Source organism: Orcinus orca, chromosome 10, assembly GCF_937001465.1.
Source record: "Orcinus orca chromosome 10, mOrcOrc1.1, whole genome shotgun sequence".
Classification (NCBI taxonomy): domain Eukaryota; kingdom Metazoa; phylum Chordata; class Mammalia; order Artiodactyla; family Delphinidae; genus Orcinus; species Orcinus orca.
This window is the reverse complement of record NC_064568.1, coordinates 50357633-50369586: the sequence shown is the minus strand read 5'-3', so window position 1 is coordinate 50369586 and position 11954 is coordinate 50357633. Positions and strand designations below refer to the sequence as shown.

The 11954-nt window shown below is 43.7% G+C and overlaps 1 long non-coding RNA gene across 1 annotated transcript; it reads left to right on the top strand.

Annotated features, from left to right (window-relative positions):
- Window positions 1-7343: 7343 nt before the first annotated feature.
- On the top strand, window positions 7344-10933 carry LOC125965619 (uncharacterized). The gene is made up of 2 exons (XR_007479710.1): window positions 7344-7478; window positions 9534-10933. It is a non-coding gene; the product is annotated as an uncharacterized LOC125965619 (long non-coding RNA).
- Window positions 10934-11954: the final 1021 nt, after the last annotated feature.

Genomic DNA, 11954 nt, shown 5'->3' with positions numbered 1-11954 from the left:
GGCTGCCAGGCTGTTTATCCACTGACTGGTGTCCTCCATTTTTTGAACAATGGCCCCAAAGTCTCTTAACTCCCTTCCATGGGGCTTGTGTAAGCTGATTGGCTTCTGGCACTGGGGCAGGAAACCAAGTGTTAGCTCAAGGCGAGATGCTGTGAGCATGAGAGCAAGATTGCATGGCTAAACACAGCTGAAACTAAAACCAGAGCAGGGCCAAGGTGATATGACTCAGATGACCAAAAGTGTCTGCTGCTGTTACCCTGGAATCAATCTCACATAATCCCCACGCTCCCAAATGGTTTTATTCATACGTCTGTAAGAGCTCATTTTACATTCAGCCATGTTTCATGCATCCCGTAGTTCCTTTTTTTCTTGAAATATAAATTCCTTGAGGTCACAAGCCATAGTCATGGCACAGAACCTTGCACATAGCAGATACTCAATACATATTGTTGCTTCCACTTAACTTAAGAGGGTCCTGGACTAGGATTTAAGAGAACTGAGTCCCAGTCCCCACTCTGCAACTAACACACTGCGTGATTTTGTGCAACCCACTCAATCTCCTTGGATCTCATAACTATATCTATAAAATGCGGGGCATGTACAAAATCTTCTCCAAGGTGCCCTCTGGATCTGTTGTATTATTCCCATCCATGCAATTGCGTTCAGCATTAAGAAAGCTCCAGCTGCATTCTAGGCCCAGTGTTAGTTGCTGGGATTATAGAGGTAAACGCAGCACAATCTCACTGTGTGGAAACGCAGTGTTTCTTTGAGGAGAGAGACAAATGAAGAATTATAGCACGATGTGGCAGAAGTAAGCCAGAGAGCTGAGGACACACAGTGGGATTTGTAAACAGATCTGGGGTGTGTCAGGAGGAATTCTTGCAGAGATGACTGCTGAGATGATTCTTAAGAATGGGTGATAAGTGATGGGGAGAATATGGGAAGAACAGAGGAGGACACGCCAAACAGAGCTGGTCCAGGGAAGGGAGACAGGGAAGGGAGACATCTTCCTCAAGGCTGAGGACAGCTTGCCTGGGGCAAAAAAGGGATGCTCCTAAGGCTCTCTGACTTTTAGACCCACACTATTCCCGTATCTCATTTTGCCTTTCCGAGGGTAATTGTTTGATACTGTCACATACAACTTTTTTTTTTTTTTTTTAACATCTTTATTGGGGTATAATTGCTTTACAATGGTGTGTTAGTTTCTGCTTTATAACAAAGTGAATCAGTCATACATAAACATATGTTCCCATATGTCTTCCCTGTTGCGTCTCCCTCCCTCCCACCCTCCCCATCCCACCCCTCCAGGCCGTCACAAAGCACCGAGCCAATATCCCTGTGCCATGCGGCTGCTTCCCACTAGCTATCTACCTTACTGCGTTTGTTAGTGTGTATATGCCCATGACTCTCTCTCGCCCTGTCACAGCTCACCCTTCCCCCTCCCCATAACGTCAAGTCCGTTCTCTAAGAGGTCTGCGTCTTTATTCCTGCTTTACCCCTAGGTTCTTCATGACATTTTTTTCTTAAATTCCATATATATGTGTTAGCATACGGTATTTGTCTTTTTCTTTCTGACTTACTTCACTCTGTATGACAGACTCTAGATCTATCCACCTCATTACAAATAGCTCAATTTCGTTTCTTTTTATGCCTGAGTAATATTCCATTGTATATATGTGCCACATCTTCTTTATCCATTCATCCGATGACGGGCACTTAGGTTGTTTCCATCTCCGGGCTATTGTAAATAGAGCTGCAATGAACATTTTGGTACATGACTCTTTTTGAATTTTGGTTTTCTCAGGGTATATGCCCAGTAGTGGGATTGCTGGGTCATATGGTAGTTCTATTTGTAGTTTTTTAAGGAACCTCCATACTGTTCTCCATAGTGGCTGAACCAATTCACATTCCCACCAGCAGTGCAAGAGTGTTCCCTTTTCTCCACACCCTCTCCAGCATTTATTGTTTCTAGATTTTTTGATGATGGCCATTCTGACTGGTGTGAGATGATATCTCATTGTAGTTTTGATTTGCATTTCTCTAATGATTAGTGATGTTGAGCATTCTTTCATGTGTTTGTTGGCACTCTGTATATCTTCTTTGGAGAAATGTCTATTTAGGTCTTCTGCCCATTTTTGGATTGGGTTGTTTGTTTTCTTGTTATTGAGCTGCATGAGCTGCTTGTAAATTTTGGAGATTAATCCTTTGTCAGTTGCTTCATTTGCAAATATTTTCTCCCATTCTGAGGGTTGTCTTTTGGTCTTGTTTATGGTTTCCTTTGCTGTGCAAAAGCTTTGAAGTTTCATTAGGTCCCATTTGTTTATTTTTGTTTTTATTTCCATTACTCTAGGAGGTGGGTCAGAAAGGATCTTGCTGTGATTTATGTCATAGAGTGTTCTGCCTATGTTTTCCTCTAAGAGTTTGATAGTTTCTGGCCTTACATTCAGGTCTTTAATCCATTTTGAGCTTATTTTTGTGTATGGTGTTAGGGAGTGATCTAATCTCATACTTTTACATGTACCTGTCCAGTTTTCCCAGCACCACTTATTGAAGAGGCTGTCCTTTCTCCATTGTACATTACTGCCACCTTTATCAAAGATAAGGTGTCCATATGTGCATGGGTTTATCTCTGGGCTTTCTATCCTGTTCCATTGATCTATCTTTCTGTTTTTGTGCCAGTACCATACCGTCTTGATGACTGTAGCTTTGTAGTATAGTCTGAAGTCAGGGAGCCTGATTCCTCCAGTTCCTTCTTTCGTTCTCAAGATTGCTTTGGCTATTCGGGGTCTTTTGTGTTTCCATACAAATTGTGAAATTTTTTGTTCTAGTTCTGTGAAAAATGCCAGTGGTAGTTTGATAGGGATTGCATTGAATCTATAGATTGCTTTGGGTAGTAGAGTCATTTTCACAATGTTGATTCTTCCAATCCAAGAACATGGTATATCTCTCCATCTATTTATATCATCTTTAATTTCTTTCATCAGTGTCTTATAATTTTCTGCATACAGGTCTTTTGTCTCCTTAGGTAGGTTTATTCCTAGATATTTTATTCTTTTTGTTGCAATGGTAAATGGGAGTGTTTTCTTGATTTCACTTTCGGATTTTTCATCATTAGTATATAGGAATGCCAGAGATTTCTGTGCATTAATTTTGTATCCTGCCACTTTACCAAATTCATTGATTAGCTCTAGTAGTTTTCTGGTAGCATCTTTAGGGTTCTCTATGTATAGGATCATGTCATCTGCAAACAGTGACAGCTTTACTTCTCCTTTTCCAATTTGGATTCCTTTTATTTCCTTTTCTTCTCTGATTGCTGTGGCTAAAACTTCCAAAACGATGTTGAATAAGAGTGGTGAGAGTGGGCAACCTTGTCTTGTTCCTGATCTTAGTGGAAATGCTTTCAGTTTTTCACCATTGAGGACGATGTTGGCTGTGGGTTTGTCATATATGTCCTTTATTATGTTGAGGAAAGTTCCCTCTATGCCTACTTTCTGCAGGGTTTTTATCATAAATGGGTGTTGAATTTTGTCAAAAGCTTTCTCTGCATCTATTGAGATGATCATATGGTTTTTCTCCTTCAATTTGTTAATATGGTTTATCACATTGATAGATTTGCGTATATTGAAGAATCCTTGCATTCCTGGAATAAACCCCACTTGATCATGGTGTATGATCCTTTTAATGTGCTGTTGGATTCTGTTTGCTAGTATTTTGTTGAGGATTTTTGCATCTATGTTCATCAGTGATATTGGCCTGTAGTTTTCTTTCTTTGTGACATCCTTGTCTGGTTTTGGTATCAAGGTGATGGTGGCCTCGTAGAAGGAGTTAGGGAGTGGTCCTCCCTCTGCTATATTTTGGAAGAGTTTGAGAAGGATAGGTGTTAGCTCTTCTCTAAATGTTTGATAGAATTCGCCTGTGAAGCCATCTGGTCCTGGGCTTTTCTTTGTTGGAAGATTTTTAATCACAGTTTCAATTTCAGTGCTTGTGATTGGTCTGTTCATATTTTCTATTTCTTCCCGATTCAGTCTTGGCAGGTTGTGCATTTCTAAGAATTTGTCCATTTCTTCCAGATTGTCCATTTTATTGGCATAGAGTTGCTTGTAGTAATCTCTCATGATCTCTTTTATCTCTGCAGTGTCAGTTGTTACCTCTCCTTTTTCATTTCTAATTCTATTGATTTGAGTCTTCTCCCTTTTTTTCTTGATGAGTCTGGCTAGTGGTTTATCTATTTTGTTTATCTTCTCAAAGAACCAGCTTTTAGTTTTATTGATCTTTGCTATTGTTTCCTTCATTTCTTTTTCATTTATTTCTGATCTGATTTTTATTATTTCTTTCCTTCTGCTAGCTTTGGGGTTTTTTTGTTCTTCTTTCTCTAATTGCTTGAGGTGCAAGGTTAGGTTGTTTATTCGAGATGTTTCCTGCTTCTTAAGGTGGGCTTGTATTGCTATAAACTTCCCCCTTAGAACTGCTTTTGCTGCATCCCACAGGTTTTGGGTCGTTGTGTCTCCATTGTCATTTTTTTCTAGGTATTTTTTGATTTCCTCTTTGATTTCTTCAGTGATCTCTTCATTATTAAGTAGTGTATTGTTTAGCCTCCATGTGTTTGTATTTTGTACAGATCTTTTCCTGTAATTGATATCTAGTCTCATGGCGTTGTGGTCAGAAAAGATACTTGATACAATTTCAATTTTCTTAAATTTACCAAGGCTTGATTTGTGACCTAAGATATGATCTATCCTGGAGAATGTTCCATGAGCACTTGAGAAAAATGTGTATTCTGTTGTTTTTGGATGGAGTGTCCTATAAATATCAATTAAGTCCATCTTGTTTAATGTATCATTTAAAGCTTGTGTTTCCTTATTTATTTTCATTTTGGATGATCTGTCCATGGGTGAAAGTGGGGTGTTTAAGTCCCCTACTATGAATGTGTTACTGTCGATTTCCCCTTTTATGGCTGTTAGTATTTGCCTTATGTATTGAGGTGCTCCTATGTTGGGTGCATAAATATTTACAATTGTTATATCTTCTTCTTGGATCGATCCCTTGATCATTATGTAGTGTCCTTCTTTGTCTCTTTTAATAGTCCTTATTTTAAAGTCTATTTTGTCTGATATGAGAATTGCTACTCCAGCTTTCTTTTGATTTCCATTTGCATGGAATATCTTTTTCCATCCCCTCACTTTCAGTCTGTATGTGTCTCTAGGTCTGAAGTGGGTCTCTTGTAGACAGCATATATAAGGGTCTTGTTTTTGTATCCATTCAGCTAATCTGTGTCTTTTGGTGGGAGCATTTAGTCCATTTACATTTAAGGTAATTATCGATATGTATGTTCCTATTCCCATTTTCTAAATTGTTTTGGGTTCGTTATTATAGGTCTTTTCCTTCTCTTATGTTTCTTGCCTAGAGAAGATCCTTTAGCATTTGTTGTAAAGCTGGTTTGGTGGTGCTGAACTCTCTCAGCTTTTGCTTGTCTGTAAAGGTTTTAATTTCTCCATCAAATCTGAATGAGATCCTTGCTGGGTAGAGTAGTCTTGGCTGCATGTTTTTCTCCTTCATCACTTTCAGTATGTCCTGCCACTCCCTTCTGGCTTGTAGGGTTTCTGCTGAGAGATCAGCTGTTAACCTTATGGGGATTCCCTTATGTGTTATTTGTTGTTTTTCCCTTGCTGCTTTTAATATGCTTTCTTTGTATTTAATTTTTGACAGTTTGATTAATATGTGTCTTGGCGTATTTCTCCTTGGATTTATCTTGTATGGGACTCTCTGTGCTTCCTGGACTTGATTAACTATTTCCTTTCCCATATTAGGGAAGTTTTCAACTATAATCTCTTCAAATATTTTCTCAGTCCCTTTCTTTTTCTCTTCTTCTTCTGGAACCCCTATAATTCGAATGTTGGTGCGTTTAATGTTGTCCCAGAGGTCTCTGAGACTGTCCTCAGTTCTTTTCATTCTTTTTTCTTTTTTTTTTTTTTTTTAAAATTTACGAATATTTCATTGTTGTAAAGTTAAAGCCATAAAAATAATCAAATGGCCTACTATCATACCGTTAGAAGAAAAAAAAAAAAAAAGGTGTTCATGAGAGTTCCATATTAGAATACAAGTTTTCCTTAGGCACCTGTTTATGTATGCTATTCTGCTCTTTACAATAAATAATTAAATTTAAAAGACTTAATTCCTCACTTTTAAGACCTTATTAGTTTACAAATTACATATTGACCTATGCTAAATTTTATACCGACCCATGCTAATGAATTCAGTACAGAAAACAAAAAACACTGCACTCAAGCAAACTACATATATATATATATATATATATATATATATATATATATAAAACTTATATGAGAATTGCTACTCCAGCTTTCTTTTGGTTTCCATTTGCATGAAATACCTTTTTCCATCCCCTTACTTTCAGTCTGTATGTGTCTCTAGGTCTGAAGTGGGTCTCTTGTAGACAGCAAATATATGGGTCTTGTTTTTGTATCCATTCAGCCAATCTGTGTCTTTTGGTGGGAGCATTTAGTCCATTTACATTTAAGGTAATTATCGATATGTGTGTTCCCATTCCCATTTTCTTAATTGTTTGGGGTTTGTTATTGTAGGTCTTTTCCTTCTTTTGTGTTTCTTGCCTAGAGAAGTTCCTTTAGCAGTTGTTGTAGAGCTGGTTTGGTGGTGCTGAACTCTCTCAGCTTTTGCTTGTCTGTAAAGGTTTTAATTTCTCCATGAAATCTGAATGAGATCCTTGCTGGGTAGAGTAATCTTGGTTGCAGGTTTTTCTCCTTCAACACTTTCAATATGTCCTGCCACTCCCTTCTGGCTTGCAGAGTTTCTGCTGAAAGATCAGCTGTTAACCTTATGGGGATTCCCTTGTGTGTTATTTGTTGTTTTTCCCTTGCTGCTTTTAATATGTTTTCTTTGTATTTAATTTTTGACAGGTTGATTAATATGTGTCTTGGCGTATTTCTCCTTGGATTTATCCTGTATGGGACTCTCTGTGCTTCCTGGACTTGATTAACTATTTCCTTTCCCATATTAGGGAAGTTTTCAACTATAATCTCTTCAAATATTTTCTCAGTCCCTTTCTTTTTCTCTTCTTCTTCTGGAACCCCTATAATTCGAATGTTGGTGCGTTTAATGTTGTCCCAGAGGTCTCTGAGACTGTCCTCAGTTCTTTTCATTCTTTTTTCTTTATTCTGCTCTGCAGTAGTTATTTCCACTATTTTATCTTCCAGGTCACTTATCCGTTCTTCTGCCTCAGTTATTCTGCTATTGATCCCATCTAGAGTACTTTTAATTTCATTTATTGTGTTGTTCATCGTTGCCTGTTTCATCTTTAGTTCTTCTAGGTCCTTGTTAACTGATTCTTGCATTTTGTCCATTCTATTGTCCATTCTATCTCCAAGATTTCGGATCAACCTTACTATCATTATTCTGAATTCTTTTTCAGGTAGACTGCCTATTTCCTCTTCATTTGTTAGGTCTGGTGGGTTTTTATCTTGCTCCTTCATCTGCTGTGTGTTTTTCTGTCTTTTCATTTTGCTTATCTTACTGTGTTTGTGGTCTCCTTTTTTGCAGGCTGAAGGTTCGTAGTTCCTGTTGTTTTTTGTGTCTGTCCCCAGTGGCTAAGGTTGGTTCAGTGGGTTGTGTCGGCTTCCTGGTGGAGGGTACTAGTGCCTGTGTTCTGGTGGATGAGGCTGGATCTTGTCTTTCTGGTGGGCAGGTCCATGTCTGGTGGTGTGTTTTGGGGTGTCTGTAGACTTATTATGATTTTGGGCAGCCTCTGTGCTAATGGGTGGGGTTGTGTTCCTGTCTTGCTAGTTGTTTGGCATAGGATGTCCAGCACTGTAGCTTGCTGGTTGTTGAGTGAAGCTGGGTGCTGGCGTTGAGATGGAGATCTCTCGGAGATTTTTGCTGTTAGATATTATGTGCAGCTGGGAGGCCTCTTGTGGACCAGTGTCCTGAAGTTGGCTCTCCCACCTCAGAGGCACAGCACTGACTCCTGGCTGCAGCACCAAGAGCCTTTCATCCACAGGGCTCCTTAATTTGGGATGATTCCTTGACTATTCAGGTATTCCACAGATGCAGGGTATATCAAGTTGATTGTGGAGCTTTAATCCGCTGCTTCTGAGGCTGCTGGGAGAGATTTCCCTTTCTCTTCTTTGTTCTCACAGCTCCCAGGGGCTCAGCTTTGGATTTGGCCCCGCCTGTGCGTGTAGGTCGCCGGAGGGCGTCTGTTCTTTGCTCAGACAGGACGGGGTTAAAGGAGCCGCTGATTCGGAGGCTCTGGCTCACTCAGGCCGGGGGGTAGGGAGGGTCACGGAGTGTGGGGTGGGCCTGCAGCGGCAGAGGCCGGCGTGACGTTGCAGCCTGAGGCGCGCCGTGCGATCTCCCGGGCGAGTTGTCCCTGGATCCCGGGACCCTGGCAGTGACGGGCTGCACAGGCTCCCCGGAAGGGCGTGTGGCTAGTGACCTGTGTTCGCACACAGGCCTCCTGGTGGCGGCAGCAGCGGCCTTAGCGTCTCATGTCTGTCTCTGGGCTCCGCACTTTTAGCCGTGGCTCGCGCCCGTCCCTGGAGCTCTCTCAAGCAGCGTTCTTAATCCCCTCTCCTCGTGTACCAGGAAACAAAGAGGGACGTAAAAGTCTCTTGCCTCTTCGGCAGGTCCAGACTTTTCCCCGGACTCTCTCCCAGCTAGCCGCGGTGCACTAACGCCCTGCAGGCTGTGTTCACGCCGCCAACCTCAGTCCTCTCCCGGCGCTCCGACAAAAGCCGGAGCCTCAGCTCCCAGTCCCGCCCGCCCCGGCGGGCGAGCAGAAAAGCCTCTCGGCTGGTGAGTTCCGGTCGGCCCGATCCTCTGCGCTGGAATCTGACCGCTTTGCCCTCCGCACCCCTGTTGCTGTGCTCTCCTCCGCGGCTCCCAAGCTCCCCCACTCCGCCTCCCGAAGTCTCCACCCGCGAAGGGGCTTCCTAGTGTGTGGACACTTTTCCTCCTTCACAGCTCTCTCCCGCTGGTGCAGGACCCGTCCCTATCCTTTTGTCTCTGTTTAGTTTTTTCTTTTGCCCTAACCAGGTACGTGGGGGGTTCCTTGCCTTTTGGGAGGTCTGAGGTCTTCTGCCAGCGTTCAGTAGGTGCTCCGTAGGAGTTGTTCCACGCGTAGATGTATTTCTGGTGTATCTGTGGGGAGGAAGGTGATCTCCGCGTCTTACTCTTCCGCCATCTTCCCGGAAGTCCATTCTTTTTTCTTTATTCTGCTCTGCAGTAGTTATTTCCACTATTTTATCTTCCAGGTCACTTATCCGTTCTTCTGCCTCAGTTATTCTGCTATTGATCCCATCTAGAGTACTTGTAATTTCATTTATTGTGTTGTTCATCGTTGCTTGTTTCATCTTTAGTTCTTCTAGGTCCTTGTTAACTGATTCTTGCATTTTGTCCAATCTGTTGTCCATTCTATCTCCAAGATTTCGGATCAACCTTACTATCATTATTCTGAATTCTCTTTCAGGTAGACTGCCTATTTCCTCTTCATTTGTTAGGTCTGGTGCATTTTTATCTTGCTCCTTTATCTGCTGTGTGTTTTTCTGTCTTCTCATTTTGCTTATCTTACTGTGTTTGGGGTCTCCTTTTTGCAGGCTGCAGGTTTGTAGTTCCTCCTGTTTTTGATGTCTGTCTCCAGTGGCTAAGGTTGGTTCAGTGGGTTGTGTAGGCTTCCTGGTGGAGGGGGCTAGTGCCTGTGTTGTGGTGGATGAGGCTGGATCTTGTCTCTCTAGTGGGCAGGTTCACGTCTGGTGGTGTGTTTGGGGGTGTCTGTGGCCTTATTATGATTTTAGGCAGCCTCTCTGCTAATGGGTGGGGTTGTGTTCCTGTTTTGCTAGTTGTTTGGCATAGGTTTTCCAGCACTGTGGCTTGCTGGTCGTTGAGTGAAGCTGGGTGCTGGTATTAAGATGGAGGTCTCTGGGAGATTTTCGCCGTTTGATATTATGTGGAGCTGGGAGGTCTCTTGTTGATCAGTGTCCTGAAGTTGGCTGTCCTACCTCAGAGGCAGAGCCCTGCCTCCTGGCTGGAGCACCAAAAGCTTTTCATCCACAGGCTCAGGATAAAAGGGAGAAAAAGTAGAGGGAATTAGTAGAAGTATGAGGAAAGAAAGAAGGAAAGGAGGGTAGGAAGGAAGGAAGAAAGAAAGAAAGAAGCAAAGAAGGAAAGAAGGCAAGAAGGAAAGAAAGGAGGGAGGGAGGGAGGAAGGAAGGAAGGAGGGAAAGAAGGAAAAAAGACAGAAAGAAAGAAGATACAGTAAAAATAAAGTATAATAAAGTTATTGAATTAAAAACTTCTTATTTAGGAAAAAAAAAAAGGGACGGAAAAACCTTAGGACAAATGTTGGAAGCAAAGCTATACAGACAAAATCTTACACAGAAGCATACACGTACACCCTCACTAAAAGAGGTAAATGGGGAAAAATCCTAAATCTTGCTGTCAGAGACCACCTCCTCAATTTGGGATGATTCGTTGTCTAAAGGAGGGAAGGAAGGATGGAAAGAAAGAAAGAAAGAACGAAGGTAAAGTATAATAAGGTTATTAAAATTAATTATTAAGAAAAAAATTAAAAAAAAAAAACATGGACGGATAGAACCCTAGGACAAATGGTGGAAGCAAGACTATACAGACAAGATCTCACACAGAAGCATACACATACACATTCACAAAAAGAGGAAAGGGGAAAAAATCATAGATCTTGCTCCTAAAGTCCACTTCCTTAATTTGGGATGATTGGTTGTCTATTCAGGTATTCCACAGATGCAGGGTACATCAAGTTGATTGTGGAGCTTTAATCCGCTGCTTCTGAGGCTGCTGGGAGAGATTTCCCTTTCTCTTCTTTGTTCTCACAGCTCCCAGGGCTAAGCTTTGGATTTGGCCCTGCCACTGCGTGTAGATCGCTGGAGGGCGTCTGTTTTTTGCTCAGACAGGATGGGGTTAAAAGAGCCGCTGATTGGGGGCTCTGGCGCACTCAGGCCGGCGGGGACGGAGGGGCACAGAGTGCGGGGCGGGCCTGCGGTGGCAAAGGCCGGCGTGACTTTGCACCAGCCTGAGGCGCGCTGTGCGCTCTCCCGGGGAAGTTGTCCCTGGATCCCGGGAACCCGGCAGTGGCGGGCTGCACAGGCTCCGCGGAAGAGGGGTGTGGAGAGTGACCTGTGCTCGCACACAGGACCCTCGGTGGCGGCAGCAGCAGCCTTAACGTCTCCCGCCCGCCTCTGGGGTCCGCGCTTTTAGCCGCGGCTTGCGCCCGTCTCTGGATTCTGCGCTTTCAGCCGCGGCTCGCGCCCGTCTCTGGATTCCGCGCTTTCAGCCGCGGCTCGCGCCCGTCTCTGGGGTCCGCGCTTTCAGCCGCGGCTCGCGCCCGTCTCTGGGGTTCGCGCTTTTAGCCGCGGCTCGAGCCCGTCTCTGGAGTTCCTTTAAGCAGCGTTCTTAAACCCCTCTCCTCACGCCCCAGGAAACAAAGAGGGAAGGAAAAGTCTCCTGCCTCTTCTGCAGGTGCAGGCTTTTCCCCGGACTCCCTCCCGGCTAGCTGTGGTGCACTAACCCCTTCAGGCTATGTTCAAGCCGCCAACCCCAGTCCTCTCCCTGCATTCCGTCCGAAACCTAAACCCGGGCCTCAGAGCCTCAGCTCGCAGCGCCGCCCGCCCCGGCGGGTGAGCAGACAAGCCTCTCGGGCTGGTGAGTGCCGGTCGGCACCGATCCTCTGTGCGGGAATCTCCCCGCTTTGCCCTCCGCACCCGTTGCTGTGCACTCCTCCGCAGCTTCGAAGCTCCCCCCTCCGCCTCCCGCAGTCTCCGCCCGCGAAGGGGCTTCCTAGAGTGTGGAAACTTTTCCTCCTTCACAGCTCCCTCCCACAGGTGCAGGTGCCGTCCCTATTCTTTTGTCTCTGTTTTTTCTTTTGCCCTACCCAGGTACGTGGGGAG